The 16,863-nt window shown below is 48.5% G+C and overlaps 1 protein-coding gene across 8 annotated transcripts in view; it reads right to left on the bottom strand.

Annotated features, from left to right (window-relative positions):
- Positions 1–16,863, bottom strand: part of RELCH (RAB11 binding and LisH domain, coiled-coil and HEAT repeat containing) — a 1,825,259-nt gene that overhangs the window by 391,416 nt on the left and 1,416,980 nt on the right. The gene's annotated exons all lie outside the window — the stretch shown is intronic.

Raw genomic sequence — 16,863 nt, 5'->3', positions numbered from 1 at the left:
TCGTGGGTTGTTTATTCTTGCTTTTACTCACAGTCCCACGCCCCGACATCTTGCAGCCTTCGTTATGCACCCGAGGTTGACTGGCCTCAGGTGCACGATCCTGCTGTTCTATGTAAGCTTGACTCCAGTGCACCTCTCCGGGTATAGGCAGCCGTCCTAGAGGAGCCCTGGCGCTCGCCTATGTATGCTGCACTCCAAGTTCAGAGTGGGCTGTGTCCTCCCACGTATCACACGTCCCACTGCGTCCTAGAGACCACGCAACCTTACCGTAGTCACCTAGAACTCCCGGTTTCTTACATGCAACGCTTGGGAGCCTCCATCTCCACCTTTGCACCACTCATGGCTGTTATCCCCAGCTTTGGCCCAATGCTCCCACGTCTTTTCTCAGGACACCACTGTCCCTGTTTCCACAGCTTACTTTCCGGGGCCAGTGTACACTTTCAACTTCTCCTACAACAGTGGTTTCGCGCCTGGTACCGGGATGCCAGGCTGCACAAGTGTTTGTCCTCTGGCAGGGCTTCTGCATGGAATTTGTGTCCTCTCTCTGCAGGCCCTAGACTCTTACAAGGCCTACAGCGTTACCTCAGTTCCTGAGCCCCTGTCACGAAGGGTAGGCTCTCCAGTGCGCTTCATGCGCTTAATAAACCCTGCGCTTCCCGTTGTGCTCCTTTCTGGCAGTGTCACAGCAGTACAGCTTACCGGTCTGTATTTTACTGAGCACTAAGGCAATGGGAGGGGTCAGTTCCCGGGCTGTATTGTGAAAGGGCTGCCACTCCTTGCATATCATGCACTCCAATAAAACGTAGAAATATTCAGTCAGCTCAAGTGGCAGTCTTGTCCAGTGGAATTCAACCACAGCACGCCGGTTCCGTGTGCTCTGCACTTATGCAAACAGTCTTCCCCGGATCGCCCACTATTCCTGTAGTTTCTTATAACGTTCCACATTTACAGCCTTTGCTGTGAGCGGCTGGGAACTGTGCGAGCCTCCGGCTCTTGTCTTCTTTGCAACACAGTTGCACTTGTTCGGTTGGTCCGCTCGCGTCTGGGGGCTCCACTACGGTGTTGCTTAATGTAGCAGCTGGGACATGAGTACAGTTGCAAGCATCCAGCATACAGTTCGCTCGCGCCCGGGAGCGCCACCCCAATATTGCTTTACACAACAGTTGAAAGCAGCACAAGCATTCGGCGTTCGTCCTCCGTGACACGGATACAGTTGCAATTTTTCAAATCTTTCAGCTCGCTCGTGTCCGGGAGCGCCACGAAATCACTTTACATAAAAGCAAGGTTCAGGAGCATTCCATCCAGCAACTAGCTTCTATCGCGGTCCGTGTCTTTCAGCTGCCTTCGATTCCCCTCGAGGTTGCAAGAACCGCTTCCTTTGTTATACGCCATCTTGGCAGCAGTTCGTCCCCACGGCTGCCTCGTCAACGTTCCATTATCTCGTAATCCTCAGTCGCAATGTGCTCGCTTTCAAGGATACTTACAGAGCATGTGTTCTGACGTCCGTATCTTCATTGACAGGACGCGCATAGCATTTTTCAAGTGTAATTTCAAGGATAAGTGCCGGATCAACAGGAGCTGGACACAGAGGCACGTCCTACTCCATGGCTAGTTAGCCATGCCCCCCATCAGGAAAGTTAGGACTAAGTTTAAATCCCATAGGGGAACCTGGAATGGTATTGGGGGATAAATGTTAGTTAACCCCTTTAGAAACTGTATTACCAAGGGTAACTTGAAATAGGATGGTTCTTCCGCAGTGCGCTTAAAGATGGATAGCTCTACGAGATAGCCCTTGATGGTGCCAAATAAAGTAGGAAGGACAAAACCAATGGTGTACCACATGAAAAGGGATCGATATTCTTTTCTCTACACCAGCTGCAAAATCTGTTCCAACGGCAGCGGTATAAAGATTTTGTTGCTGGCCTTCTTGCCGAAAGCAACACCTCCATAACGTCATCAGGGAGGTCCCAATCCTTGTACCTCAGCCTTTCAGAAGCCAAGCGTGAAGGTTGAGGGTTTTGATGTCTGGATAGAGAACCTGACCTCCCTTCTGTGAGAGCAGATTCTCTCTGAGTGGAAGTCGAACTGGAGGGCAGATGGACAAGTCTAGGATCATGGTTTTCCAGAATCTTCTCAACCTCCTGATCATTTGAGGAATGACAGGGACTGGTGGAAACGCGTACAGAAGCGGAAACTCCCAGTCCACTATGAACGCGTCTCCCAGAGCTCCTCTCGGGGGAAATTCCCTTGAACAGAACAGATCGCACTTCCTGTTGACACTGGTGGCGAACAGATCCACCTGAGGGGTTCCCCAAAGGGCGAAGATCTCTTGAAGGACTTCCTGAGCTAGTTCCCACTCGTGGGAGACTGTGCTCTGCCTGCTCAGAGCGTCCGCTGTCAAGTTCTTCTCTCCGGCTAGGTGAACTGCCGATAGAGAGATTCCTTCTTGGATTGCCCAAAACCAGTGCTGCATCGCCTCTCTGCACAGAGGTAGTGATCCTACGCCTCCTCTTTTGTTGAGGTAATACATGGCCACTGTGTTGTCCGTCATTATCAGGACATTCTTTCCTTGTACAGATGGCAGAAAAGCCTTCAGCGCAAGTCTGATGGCCCTCAGCTCTAACAGGCTGATATGTAGTCTGGACTCCGATGGAGACCAACGACCGCTGATGGTCAAGTCGTTGGCGTGGGCTCCCCACCCCGTGAGTGAGGCATCCGTGACTACTGTTATCTCCGGCCAGGGTTGCCAAAACTGCTCTCCTCTCAGAATGTTCTTCTGACAGGCCCACCACTGAAGGTCTCGAGCCACCCTGTCGGGAACCTGAAGAAGATCTGTCATTCTCCCTGAGAATTGTGACCACTGAGTTCTCAGTGCCCACTGGAGGGATCTCATTCTCAGGCGAGCCTCTGGCACTAGGAAAATGCAGGATGCCATGAGGCCTAGCAACCTCAAAAAGTCGAAGGCTGGGAGACGTTGGGCATTTTCAAACTTTGTAACCATCTGTACAATATCTTGAGCCCTCACCTCTGGTGGCGAGGCTTTTCCCAGGGAAGTGTCCATGATCGCTCCGATGAACTGGAGTCTCTGCGATGGTATCATTTGTGACTTCTTTAAATTGAGGGAGAAGCCCAGTCTGTGAAGGGAGTGGCAAACATGATCTAGCTGGATCTGAGCTTGTTCCGAAGATACAGCTCTGATCAACCAATCGTCCAGGTAGGGGTAGACGTGAATCCCTTCCCTCCTTAGACTTGCAGCCACTACCGACATTAACTTGGTGAAGACCCTCAGGGCGGAGGTCAGCCCAAATGGCAGCACTCGAAATTGATAATGAGAGTTGCCAATTGCGAACCTCAGGTATTTCCTGTGTTTGAGATGGATTGGCACATGGAAATAAGCGTCCTGAAGGTCCAGAGATATCAACCAGCCCTGGAACTGAAGGGCCTGAAGAATCTGAGAAAGTGTTACCATCTTGAATTTGTCTTTCCTGAGGAATTTGTTCAATTCTCGCAAATCCAAGATGGGTCTCAGTCCTCCGTCTTTCTTTGGCATGAGAAAGTAAGGGGAGTACCAGCCCCTGTTCCTCTCCGCTACAGGTACCGGTCTATGGCACCTTTCTCTAGCAGGTCTAAAATTTCCTGCAAGAGGAGCGGATCTGGAGCTTTTTGAGAGCTGATCCCGGGTGGATGACTCTGAGGTATGCGTAAGAGAGGCAGGCAGTAACCTTGTGCAACTGTCTCCAATGCCCAAGCATCTGACGTGATAGCCTGCCATTCCGCCAGATGTTGAGTTAACCTGCCTCCTACAGGTGTCTTGTGAGGGAAGTCCTCAGAGTGGTTTTGGGGCGGCTGATGCAGATGCCGATGGTAAAGAGGCACCTGCTGTTGCTGCGGCTTTTGAATATCTACCCCGTCCACCTCGGGTAGTTCTTCTGTGTCCCCTTTGAGCAGGTCGTCCTCTACCTCTTCCGAATGCGGAGTAGAAGCGAAAGGACTTGCCTCTCGCAGAGGTTCCTGTGGGACGAAAAGGTGTCTGACGGATTGCAGCGCCTAGGGATTTTGCTGCTGCCTTTGATGTTTGCAGTTTTTCTAAACTGTCATCTGCCTTTTTCCCAAACAAAGAAGAGCCATCAAATGGCATGTTCAAGAGCCTGGCTTGCACATCTGGGGCAAAAACAGACTTTCTCAACCAAGCAAATCTCCTGGTTGTTGTACTTGCCGCCATTGCTCTGCTGATACTGTCAGCCGAATCAATGCCCCTCTGGAGGGATTCGCACATAGCGTCTTTACCGTCCTGTATGATATTTAGGAACGCCTCCCTTTCTTCTCCCTCCGGGATGCAGTCAGCCGCTGTAGAAGCACACTCCCAAAGTGTATGGCTAAATCTAGCAAGGGTGCAAGTAGCATTAATAGATTTTAACGCCATGCTACATGCCGAAAAGACTTTCTTAGCCATAGCGTCCTGTGGGACGGTAGGGTAAGCAGTCTTGATGTCAGTAGAAGATGCTGCCTGTACCACCAGACTTTCTGGGGATTGGTGTTCGGACAAAACTCCGGGTCTGCAGAAGATACCCTGTATTTAGTAGACAGTTTTTTATTTACTGCTGGGACGACATCTGGGGTTTCCCAGTTCGTCATGATTTTCCTTTGAAGAGCTTTATGAAAAGGTACTACAGGATCCTCCTGTGGACCTTTGTGAAGAATATCCGTGAGGTCATCCTGTTGGAAAGCCTGTGAAGGTGTTGACCACCCCATAAATTCTGTGATCCTGGCCATTAAGACTCTATAAGGGGTTTCAGCATGCTCCCCCGGGTCTGGCCTAGCGAACTCCACCTCAGGGGAAGTGTCTAAACCACTTGCCTCATGTAAGGAGTCATGGAGTTCCTTTAATCTGCGTTCCTCTGAGGATAACTCCTCTTGAACTGGGATTGCAGATCCCTGCAACTTAAATGTCTCTTCTTGGTCAGATAGTTCTCCCTCTTCCATAATTGAGGACATTGTTCTCAATTGGTCTGAACTCACAAAGGGTGTGAAACCCATCTCTAAGGCAGAGGGGGTGCCAAACTTGTTGTAATCAGCCTCGAAAACGTTGATGTCATCGACGCCGACGTCGAAGGCTTCGAACGTGGCGTCGAAAACAAAGGTGGAGGCCTCGAGGTCCTCGATAGAATTGGAATTCTGCTCGAGGATGTCGACAATCTCGACGTCATCGAAGACCTGGGAATAGCCACTGGGTGCGCCGCAACCGTGACTTTCCTTGGCGTCGACGCCGGTGTCGAGGATGGAGTCGAGTCGACAGACCCGTGTGTCGAAGGTCCCTTCGACAACTGCGTCGAAGACACCGACCTCGGCGTCGACGGAACCGGCGTTGAAGGAACCTTCGAAGAAGGATTCGAGGTCTTAGCTTTACTCGAGGGTTCGTGACGCGCTCGAGAAGCTTCCTTCGCCGGGTACTGCGACTCACAGTGTTTTAGACCTTCGGGTCTTTCGACCAGAGCATCGCTCTCGGCAGTCTTCGAGGGGTTCGAGGCCGCTTTCTCGAAGACGCTCATCATATTTTTTCGGAATTCCTCCCAATCAGCCCGGGAACTATGTTTCGTGGGGCAAGGGATTCTCTTAGGTGAAACAGAGGAAGAGGAGGACGAAGAAGGGGATCTTCGGCGTCTCCTTTTCGAGTGCTTCGATCTCGAGGAGTGATGGGACCCGCTTCGAGACCTGGAGTGCGAATGGTGACGAGGAGACGAATGTCTCGACTTCGTCGAGGAAGAAGAACCTTTAGAAGTCTTACCTTTTTCCAGCTTCCCCCTACGCTCCTTCAGGGCCTTAGCTGTCATGGACATACAGTCCTCGCACTCCGAACAATGGTGTTCAGCTCCCAAACACCACAGACAAACCCTGTGAGGGTCAGTCAGCGACATCTTTTTTCCACAGTCTCGGCATTTTTTAAAGCCGGACCGAGGGGTCGTCGGTTCCGACGAGGAAGCCATCGAGTATGGATCGAATATCTCGAGGAAATTGGATTAATTCTCTACGAAAACTGAGCAACCATATTCCGAGGCACTGAGTAAGCGCGGAAAAACGGAACTGAGCATCGGACGCTGCGCGTGGCCTTTATAGGAAGGATGACGTCGACGTCGATATGGCGGCTGTCGAGGGACATCGACTCGGCGGACGTCGACGCGCAGCGCCCTCTAGAGAAAAAATGTTCCGAGGCTAGCAAAGCTGGAAAGAGATATCTAAGATAAGGAATACGTCGGAGGACACAATCCCTTTCGAAAGTGGAAATTACCAACCATGGAAATCGGTTGAGATTAACATCCGAACGAATCGAAGAACTAACATCAAACTACAGAACCAAGCTCGCTCCAAACGAAGATACGGGAGCTCCACTATCAACCCCTACTGATACCATACCAGATCGGCCCTCCAAAACATCATCAAGCAACACAACCTGCTACCCACTATTACAACAAACTGCTTGTGGAGAAACATTTCAACCTGCGAAAACTAAAGAGACAAGCCGCTAAATCTGAATCAGCTCTACTCGAAAGGAAGCTCCTAGACGAATCAAAGAAGTACAAATCCTGAGTCAAATCATACAGAATAACACTTTACCAGCACGACTCGGAGGAGATGCTGAGGAAAGTTGTAGGAAGAGACCCCAGAGAATTCTGGTCCCTCGTCAAATCTGCCGATAAGCAACTGGGACCCACGTTGCCCAACACCGTGAGCGACAAAAGATGGAAGACCCATTTCACCACCTTATTCGAACTTCACGCTCAGTCATCCACACATTCCAAGCCATATTGCAACACCTCCTGGGAAGACCTTTCAAACAGGGACTATATAAAAAGAGCTATACGGAAGCTGAAGTCATCAAGAGCACCAGGCCCAGACGGGGTAACAAATATTGACCTAAAGACCCATCCAGCTGAATGGGCATCATTCATCAGACTGGTCTTAGATAAATCTTGCCAATCAAAGGCAATACCTAGATCCTGGACTTCCTCAGTGGTCGTGCCAATCTTCAAAAAGGGAGACAGATCCGATCCTCGAAATTTCCGGCTGATAGCGCTGCTGGACACAATTGGGAAAATATATGGTTCTCTCTTACTGGGAAGCTTCCAGCAATGGGCCAAATCCTCTCCAAGTGCCGACCCGCTACAAGCAGGGTTCACGAAAAATACTGGAACCCTGGTGAACATCATGCTGCTAAGCATTATAAAAAGCAAGCTTTGGGCGGGAAAAACCAGGGTGCTCCTGGCTTTCATCAACTTCACACAAGCCTTTGCCAAGATCAACAGAGCATTGTTGTGGTCAAAACTGGCAAACTGCAACTGCCCAAACGAAATCTTAGAGGCAATCATAGCACTCCACTCGGCAACCACGATGAGAGTTAAATTGAACCAAAATGGTCTCCTGTCAGACGAAATCCCAACCAACAGATGGGTAAAACAAGGCTGCCCCCTGGCTCTGGCCTTATTCATCGCTTTCCTCAGAGATGATAAAGAATCATGCAATGACATCACAGCTTTCCCACCAAAAGTTGGTGAGTTTCTGGTCCCCCGGCTTTTGTACGCCGATGACATCATCCTTTTGGATCAGACACCGATAGGCTTACAGCGACAACTAAATAATCTGGCAAACTACATCTCAAAAAACAATCTCGAGATAAATAAAGAAAAAAACACAAGATTATGATTCTGGAAAAAACATCAACGATGAAAAAAATCCACCAATGGAACCTTGAGAACACCAAAATTGAAGTAGTCAAAGACTTCAAGTATCTAGGGGTAATGTTGGACACCTGAGGATGCGAGGCAAGAATGCAGATCTATCTATGGGAGAAAACACGGAAATTAACCTCCCAAGCACGCGTGATGGATAGAAAGTTTGGACGATTCTCACTGATACCAGTTCTGAAGTTTTACAAGGCGAAAGTAGTCCCATCACTAACATATGGAGGAGAAGCTCTACCTGCAATTCCATCGGGCCTTTGGCAGAAACTGGAAGGCTACTTCTGGCAAGAGTTTGTTCGTTTCCCGAAGTCGACCTCGGTTTCAGCAATTAGAAGAGAACTAGGTCTACTTTCGCTTAAGGCAACAGTGGAATCAAACGAAATGGCTCTCTTCAGGAAAGTGATAATTCCGGACTCTCCCCTCTATACAACATGATAAACAATGAAATGCAAAGAGGAGGCTGCAAAATGCTATCAACTTGGGCAGAAGAGGAAAGATCCGAATTGGAACAAATCGTGTGCTCAGAGGAAGATCTGGTCCAAAATCCAACAAAAATTAAGAAAAAAATGGATCAGTGTGACTGGATCAAAACCCAGGACCTGGCAGGATCGAATAAGCTCCTCGTCAACCTGCCACTTCACATTAAAAACCTCTATGAAACAGATCAAGTCATTAAGAGGTTTCCAAACAAAGCATTGAGACAAACCTTTCTAAGGGCCCGGCTAAACCTCCTTCCAACTAACGAAATCCGAGCTCGAAGAGGCATGTCGACGACCAGCTCCTGTAGATTGTGTAAGGATATCTCTTCAATCGAATCAGTTCGACACCGGTTGATGAGCTGCCCGGTGACGTTAGTCCTGATAAAAGCATACCTCAGTCCTCTCCTAGAACCATACTCCATACGTGAAGAAGAAACATGGTGGAGTCGCCTAGTGAGTGGGAAAAAAACCTCTTAGACAATTGTGACTACAAAGATTCTCCAAGCAGCCTTACCTGAATGCTCCAAACTAGAGCAACTATCGCCCTTTTAAAAACGACATCCAAGACGCTGTGGCTCCCAGAGTCACACGATAAACAAATGGAACACTTCTACTATTCATTTTCTAAAGGAATTAAGTGAAAATTGAAACCGAAGCTTAAAAAGGTGGGAGAGTTTCTCAAAGACTCCCAATTTTGTAAAATCAATATGTCATTACTATGCACTGTTTAACTTCAAAACCACAAGTGTAGAAATGTCAGCAATTACTTCAGATTACTGGAAGAATACTTTTTAGAGTCAAAATGCAATTCTGTGATAAACTACCGCCCACACCCTCACCCCCAGGCAACCTGCAATAAAAGATAAGTTATACTTTGCACTGATGACCGGATAGCTTCTGGTGAGTTGGACCTGAGCACTGGACTGGCCTGCAGACTTCCACCAAGTCTGGACCATCAGCACTTGTTCTTCGATAAAGAGTGGTGGGAAACCCACCCACTGGCACTTCTCTGACTTCCTCAGCTGTAGAAAAAAAGACAGATGTCGGGTCTGCAGTGCCACTTGAATGTTTCTTCAGTTGGTTGGAACTTTGCATGTTCTGGGCGTCAAGCAGCACTATGTCAGTGTACCCCCTCTTCTTCGCGATACACAGTAATCTAGCTTTCCAATGATCACAGACAGCCTCCGGACCCTGGACGACGCTAGTGGACCGCTTGGGCTCAGGATGTCTGGCCTCTCTTCTTCTGGACCCACGCATATCCCTCTGTAGGACGGCAGGCACCCAAACTGGCTTCCAGGACACTTTGGTTAAAGAACAGCAGTTGCACAATGTCCCGCCGTAGCTACAGGTAGAGATTGTGTGTCCAGGTCCTCTCTTGATCAGTCCTTGAATCAGCACAGCAGCCTTTGGATTCGATGAAGAGTTGCAGCATAAGACTTCTTCCTCCAGCTGGATTCAGGTTACGCCTCCTGAAAAACTCTAAGCTTCTGACAGTGAGCAAAGTGAGGGGTCTTTTGTTATACACAAATCCCCTCCATTCTTCACTCATGCTGAGCAAGGCTCAGTCAGCCAATCACTCACTAGTGCATTCATCAGGCAGCACCCAATCAGGCTCACAGGCATTCAGGCCATTCACTCAAAACCAGACATCCAAAACAGTGGATGTGTTTTGGGGGCAACTCTGTCTTTCAGAGCACACACTGCATTCACTCCAGTTTCAGACAGGGCTGACTCAGGCAGACCACAGGCTTTGCGAGACATAACCAAAACCAGACACTGAGAACCCAAAATGTGAGTTGACTCCTCTTTCCATTCATTCAGGTCCCACCTCTAGGGTGTACCCAAACAAACAGTCTTTGGGGAAAAGCAGCCCCAGACACATATATGGTCCTTCCACCCAACATCCAATCAGGGGAAGGGAACAGAGACAGGGCTTCTCAGGACATGAGATACAGGAAGGGTAGGCAGTGGCAGTAGCCATTTTACCTTTGTTCAGGAATCCATTGATTCCTATGGCAGGGCCTTGGTGTCCCAGAATGGGTGAGACCCAAAGCCACTGAAAAATCAGCATGTAGCTGCCAACAGCCCATTACTACTCTCTGGGTGCGAGAAACCTGAAGGTGTCTCACCCGCTAGTCTCTGGGTATCTGTCATCCACGTGGCCAGATCACGGCATCGCTTTTGCATCCAGTTCCTGGGGGTGGACCAGTGTGGGAGGATCACCTGGATGAAGAGTCTTTGGGGAGTGGAAGTGGGACACCGGAAGGTGAGACGCGGTATCCCCTTCCTTATAACACCTTTTTCCCATCCTGCATGTAGGATACCTAAAAACATATATACAATAAGGGTACCTGTAACACCGAAGGTCCTCCAGGTAAGCAATCTAGCGATACTCAACCCCCCCTCCCTTTCCCGACACGAACACTTTCTCACAGACAGCTCAATGTGAGCGACAACAGACTAACACCAGAGCTGTATACCTGACATGTCCCAACACAATGGTCTGGCAAGGTCAGGTAATTACTGATCATTACACACACTTGACTTCTATCACACTTCCCCACACAGATAAAAGGCGGAGCACAAAAGCACACTCGGAGCAAGGCATAGCACGCAAGGAGGCAGCAGTTCCAAGATGGCAGTTTAGTACAATGAGAAAGACGGCGAGACCAGAGAAGGTTGTGAGGAGGGAAGTGCCCTTGACCTTTAAAGACTGTTACTTTCACGAACCTTGGAAAGTAAGAAACAGAAGACCAGGAACAAAAGCAGATAAAAACATTAAGGTGTGTCAGATACCCAGGGCTCTCCTGCGGCGATAACCAAGACGGGGAGGAGTGATTGCCGCCATGCTACGGTCCTTGGCTCCTACAACAAAGCAGCAAAGATGGCACAACCAGTGTGTTGGAGAGACTGATGCCAAACCAGCTTGTGTTTGAACCAAGGTTGCAAGCGGCAACACTGTATGAAGAAATCCAAAGAGGACAGTGTGCGGGACGCATATGATGAGCGATGCGAATATAATTGGAAACCAAAGGAGTCACTCAACTTTGGGAGGCCAAGAAAGATACTGTAGACAGAGTAGTCCGGCGCAACGTGGGTGCCCATTTGAAAGTCTCTGTTATGTATCCAACTGATGCTTTATGTTGAAAATTGAATTTTGCAATCAAAGTGGTCCTGCACGGGTCAAGATAAATCCTGTGCACATTCGAAAGGCAATAGTTTAATGTGAACTACAATTGGTCCGAGCCCGGCTGGAGGAGACTAATTCGCATACAGAGAAAGATCCAAGATCGGCTCATCGGGATCCGGGGAGAGACACCTGAATTGAAAAATTATAAGAAGAAAATAACTTTATTTTTTGTTTTGTACATCAGGCCCTCTGAATCAAGAGACTTTAAAGTAAAGATATTTGTACACAGAAGGTCCTGATGCTCGTGATGGAACTGTATCTTCGTGCCATTGAAGCTAGAATGTGCGCTTTGCTCAAGTGAACCGCCTTGGCCCATGCTGAAAATGTGGGGAAGTGAGACCAACGGTCCGAACATCCTGACGTATCATTTTGTGAACACTTCTTTCTTTTTCATGAACCCTAACCCCACACTTTTTGTAATTTAGCGGTAAGGATTGGCAATAGTTTTTTAGTACAGGTCTTTTTTTTTTTTTTTTTTTAAAAAAAGACTCCACTAGGACTACATTATTATTATTTGATGGTCGTAGCTTGCTCCCATTTGTAAATTTAGGTTTAGACAGTCGTTTATCACACCCTTGAACTGTGGTCACTTGTGTCTGTCTTACTGTTGATACCATGAATTCCTTACAGGGGCAACACACAGGTGCCCAAAACCTCACTCTGTGCCATAGCGGTATACCATCGGTATTGTTTGCCAAGGAAAATAAAGATGAAGAGCTGCGCTGCCAGGCATCCCAACTGGGCTGCTGTGCAAAAAACACACAGAAAACACGCTCAGTGAAGTAGAGGGAAAAGGACGAGGAGGCCCTGTCCCTTCAAAGCATTTTCCAGCATCACATGCACAATGTCAACCAATCAAACCAACTGCTATTGACGTGGTTTTAAAGACATGATACATACGTCTGAGAGGAAGCCGAAAGCTAATCCTATATCAAAACAAAAGCCAGAAGAATGTTGCTTCATATAGCTCCTCAATTCACCAAGTGCGGCTAGCAATGCAGTATGCTGGGAGGGAATACAGTGGGGAAAAAGTAAAGAGTAGGCCTGAACAAATCTCTGTTGTCATTTCAACATCACCTTTTGGAAAACTTGGGAAAGATACAAAGTGAGGAGAAAATATCATTCTATTACGATAACTGCGTGGAGCAACAAGACTAAACTCAACCTGTTTCTCGATATGTGCTCACACTTGCATCATCTGTAATTATATCTGGGAGTTAGTGGATCATGCTAGGCAAGTGTTGAGGGACAAACATCAATCTTACGGTACAGGTAATGCTAGGTATTATCCTGTATCAGAACGCACGGCGCAGATGTAGTGCGTGGGACGGATAAATCACATCACCATGCTTACTCTCTCCTATACACCACCACTCAACTAGAACACAGCGATACTATGACACATTCGGTATAGCTGTTTGCATACTAACACCCACCACATACTCCTCATCATCCTAATTAAACACAGCTGCCTCAGCACACCCGCTAGCCTATGCGTCTCCTCAGGCCTAACGCAGCCAGAAATCAGTCTGGATATCACCCCAGCAGAATGAACACATTCCCGACCTTCCAACCACCGCACCTAGCGCTAAGAAGCAGCTATCATGCAAGTGCCACACCAGCTGCACACATATCCGGATATATATATATATGATACATTACTCACCGTAATCGTATTTCTGATGCTTGTATCTGCTTAGATTCACATGCTGTGCATAGGCCGACATCTAGTGGAAGCTGCGGAGTATTACAGTTTGTTTTTCGAAACTCGAAAATGGGCGTCGACACAGGGCGTGCCAGTAATACTATTCCTAGTGTGACGTCCACTGTACCCAAGATCCCTCACGCGTCTAGGATCCTCAGATTGTATTTTTTCTGACATTAGGTAGCATGAGGAGTAGCGTGAGTACAGATAATCCAAGCAGATAGACAGAAAGGTAAGACTACAAGCAATCATGCGCCTTCTCTCGGAGGGGAGGAAGGGTGGGTCGCATGTGAATCTAAGCAGATACAAGCATCAGAAATACGATTACGGTGAGTAATGTATCCCTTCTGAGGCTTGTGGAATCTGCTTAGATCACATGCTGTGCATAGATTAGCGAGCAGTACCAGAAGAAGGAGGTGGGATGTGAGAAGGGTCATGAGCAAATAAGTGTCTTAGAACCGCTTGTCCCACTTGTGTATCTGCCTTGGAATGGGTGTCAATGCAGTAATGCTGAGTAAAAGTGTGAATAGAGCTCCAAGTAGCTGCTTTGCAAATGGTGTCAAGGGGTACATTTGCAATGAAAGCCAGAGTGGCCCCAATGCCTCTAGTAGAGTGGGCCCTTGGCGTAAAAGGCAGAGTCTTTTCAGAGAATGAGTAACACAGCTGGATACAGTTAATAATCCACTTCGAGATGGCACCTTTAGAGACGCGATCCCCCTCTCTGCCTGTAGCTACGGAGACAAACAGTTGATCTGTTTTTCTTAGCGGTCTGGTTTTATTTACATAGTAGAGGACCGCCCTACGCACATCTAGGGTGTGTAGTTTCATCTCAGCCGAGCTTTGCGGGTTCTGGAAGAAAGCCAGAAGCTCGATGGACTGGTTTACATGGAATTTTGATATAAATTTAGGTGAGAACCTAGGGTGTGTCTTTATGGATAGTACAGAAGGGATCCTGCACTGACAGAGCCTGAATTTCACTGACCCTTCTTATAGAAGTAAAAGCTACTAAGAAGGCCGTTTTATAAGTCAGGTGTTTGAGACTGCTTTTATGCATGGGTTCGAAAGGGGGGCCCATGAGCTTGGCTAGCACCACATTAAGGTCCCACCTTGGTGGTGGGTTTGAAATAGGAGGGTGAAGTCTCTTTACTCCTTCCATGAAGGCTTTAACTACTGATACTTTCCACCACGAAACCTTGCTATGGGAAGTGGTGTAAGCCGAGAGGGCTGCCAGGTGTACTTTCAGTGAGTTAAAAACCAATCCTGCATCTAGCAGGTGGAGCATGTATGTAACAATAGTGGAAGGAGTGCAATCAACTGGGTTGATTTGTCTACTCTGGCACCAGATAACAAACCTTTTCCACTTGTCAAAGTAACAGTGCCTTGTGTTTGGTTTCCTAGATTCCTTTAGGATGTCCATACACCTCTGTGGTAAATTGAGGTGTCCAAACTATATGACCTCAGGAGCCATGCTGCCAGGTTCATTGAGTTGGGTTGCTGGTGCACTGTTTGACCTTGGTGCTGGGACAGTAGGTTGTACCAGGCTGGAAGTTTGATGGGCTCGCACACCGCCATCCTGCGTAGGTGTGGGAACCACGGTTGTCTTGCCCACATGGGAGCAACTAGGACGAGCGTCATCGACTCCCTGTTCATCTTGTTCACCAATTTCCTGATGAGAGGAGTTGGTGGAAAAGCGTACGCAAACATCCCTGACCAGTTCATCCACAGGGCGTTCCCCTGGGAGTCTGGTTGGGGGAACCTGGATGCAAATCCTGGGCGTTGTCTGTTTTCGCTTGTGGCGAATAAGTCTATAGTGGGGAAACCCCACTGAGAGAAGATATCTTCTACGACCTCTCTGTGAAGAACCCATTCGTGTTCCTCTGGGAGGGAGTCTCTGCTCAGAGCATCCGCTAGGGAATTGAGCTCCCCTGGAACATGTTGTGATGACAGGAAGATGTTCCGTCTGAGTGCCCATATCCAGATTTTCTGGGCAAGCTTGGACAGATTTGGCGAGCGAGTCCCTCCTTGCTTGTTCAGGTAGAACATGGCTGTAGTGCTGTCCGTCCGGATTTGCACTGACAGGTTTAGTAGATGGGGCTTGAACGCCTGAAGCGCTCTGAATACTGCCAGAGGCTCTAGCAGGTTGATGTGGTTCTTGGCCACTGAGTGAGACCAGAGACCCTGAGCTGTGTGGTGGAGATGGTGAGCTCCCCACCCCGTCAGACATGCATCTGTAGTGACTACTGCCTGTACTTCGGGATCGTAAAAGGGTTTCCCCTGTGCGAGATTCTCTCTTGTCCACCAGTGAAGGCTTTGTACCAGTGTTGGCGAAACGACCACTAGATCGTCCCACTGACCACTTGCCTGAGACCACTGTTTCGCCAACCATTCCTGCATGGGACGCATGCGCAGGCGCACGTGGGGAACAGGTAAATGCATGACGCCATCATGCCCAGTAAACGCATTGCTTTGCGTACCGTTATTTGTTGACCGGACTGATAATGCGGAATTTGCAGTAGTATATTTCGAATTCTTTCTTCTGAAGGAAAGGTCAACCCCTCCTGGGTATCCAGGATTGCTCCTAGGAATTGTTTTGAGGTGCTTGGCACCAGGCTTGACTTCTTCTCGTTGATTGAGAAGCCTAACTCGTGGAGGAGGTCGATAGTCCTTTGAATGTTTGTCCTGCAAATTCCTGGGGTTTCCCTCGTTATGAGCCAGTCGTCCAGATAAGGGTACACTGGGATTGCCTCCCTGCGTAGGTGTGCAGCCGCCACCGCCAGTACCTTGGTGAATACCCTTGGTGCTGAAGCTATCCCGAAGGGCAGTACCTTGAATTGGTAGTGGCGACTGTCCACCTTGAAGCGCAAGTACTTTCTGTGCGCTGGGAACATGGAAATATGAAAATAAGCATCTTTCATATCCAAGGTTGCCATGTAATCCCCCTTTTTTAAGAGGGGGATTACCTCTTGTAGCGTGGTCATACGAAATTTTTGGGGCTTGACATAGTTGTTGGCAGGCCGTAAGTCCAATACTGGGCGCATTGTCAAGTCTTTCTTTGGCACAAGGAAGTAAGTTGAATAAATACCCTTGTTTACCTGGTGTCCCAGGACGAGTTCTATCGCGTCCTTTTGTAGAAGAATGGCGATCTCCTCGAGGAGAATCTTCTGATGTTCTAAGGAGTGTACTCTTTGTCGTGGAGGATGGTTCTGGGGACGCTGCAGTAGCTCTATACAATATCCTGTGGATACTGTTGACAGCACCCATCTGTCTGATGTGATCCCTTCCCAAGCCTGGGTGAAGTTTGAAATGCGTCCCCCTACTGGGGTTGCGTGAGAAGGGACCCTGAACTGAGCGTCACTGCTTTGGTGGCGGCGTGCCGCCTCCCTTGCTGGGGCTGCCTCTGCCTTTATCACGACCTCTCCTATTACCTCTGCCGTAACCCTGGGTAGACTGTTGGTTGTTGTTCCACTGTGTACCCTGCCCCTGGGAATAGTTAGATCCTCTCTGGGAATTTTGGCCGCGTGGGCGACGAAAATTACTATTCCCTCTCTGGTTAGGGGGTTTATTGGTTAACTGGCCAAGGGATTTGAGTGTCTCGTATTCGTCCTTGGCATTTTTCAGTGCGTCTTCGACCGCCTTACCAAACAACAGATCGGCTTCCACCGGTTTGTCTAACAATGATGCCTGTGTTTCTGCCTTAAAACCAGACTGCCGTAACCACGCATGTCTCTTGATAACAGTACCTTCTGCTATCAA

This window comes from Ambystoma mexicanum, chromosome 5p (genome assembly GCF_040938575.1).
Source record: "Ambystoma mexicanum isolate Mex_15411 chromosome 5p, UKY_AmexF1_1, whole genome shotgun sequence".
Taxonomy (NCBI): domain Eukaryota; kingdom Metazoa; phylum Chordata; class Amphibia; order Caudata; family Ambystomatidae; genus Ambystoma; species Ambystoma mexicanum.
The sequence above is the reverse complement of the archived record's forward strand: the minus strand, read 5'-3'. Positions and strand labels throughout refer to the sequence as shown.